Consider the following 967-nt stretch of genomic DNA (forward strand, 5'->3'; position numbering starts at 1 on the left):
CCGCGGTTCAATCCCCCAGCACCACATGCCAGCCAGCCCCGACCCCTGGTGGGCTGAGCTGGCCACACACACACACACACACACACACACAAATAAATAAAAAAAATTAAAAGAAAAAAGAAAAAACAAATCAAACCCAATGGACATCAATAAGAGATAAACGAATATAATTGTACAGTGGAAGATTTCTCAGCAATAAAAGTGTGAACTGCACATGCATTAATATGAATCTTAAATTATGCTGAGAACTGCAGAACGCTTAGTGTAAAACTTCATCCAAACCCCAGCACTTGACCAAACTAACAAAGTTTCAAAGAGTACAAGGATGTACTGTTAGCAGCCCTAGGATGGCCCGGGTATGCAGACGCATGAGGCTTCAGCAGGGGTGGAATTCACTGTTCTGGATGTTCAATATCTGACCTCCCTTAGATAAGCTAGTTCTAAAAAGGGCTTACAATTCTGAATACAGCACATATCTCCCACAACTCAGAAGTGCCTTACAAGGACCAGAGACATTCCTTTGAAATGTAATCATCTGAAAGCAACAGGCCTCTGTGTCCCAGTCTTTGTGGGAAGACAGAATGTTACGTTCCACCACCAGGGCTAGCAAACATCACTAGCCTCGCTGCATTGTACACTGACAACTTTTCAGACTTTGGCACTTCTCTGATTCTTCAGACCCCTTATCCTCCCCTCTTCATTCCCCCTGTAAAACACCCAATCATCACTGTGTAAACTGGAGTGGGACTCAGTTCTTCCTCCTATTGTCAGTAGGTACTGAAAAAACAGAACAAAACAAAACAAAAAACTGACCTGCTTTAACTAGTGTCCAGCTATATTACTTTTAACAGAGGTGAAGCCAGAAATAAAGGAACCTAGGGGCTGGGAAGATGGCTCAGTGGAATACGTGCTTCCCTGGCAAGTGCAAGGGCCTGAGTTCAATCCCCGGTTCCACAAAAAAAAAAAA

At 43.5% G+C, this 967-nt stretch overlaps 1 protein-coding gene across 3 annotated transcripts in view; it reads right to left on the reverse strand.

Moving 5' to 3' along the window:
• The window catches only part of Zbtb8os (zinc finger and BTB domain containing 8 opposite strand), a 14,276-nt gene that overhangs the window by 10,191 nt on the left and 3,118 nt on the right, over positions 1–967 (reverse strand). The window lies entirely within an intron of this gene.

This window comes from Octodon degus, unplaced genomic scaffold (genome assembly GCF_000260255.1).
Source record: "Octodon degus isolate 3935 unplaced genomic scaffold, OctDeg1.0 scaffold00130, whole genome shotgun sequence".
In the NCBI taxonomy this organism is placed as follows: Eukaryota; Metazoa; Chordata; class Mammalia; order Rodentia; family Octodontidae; genus Octodon; species Octodon degus.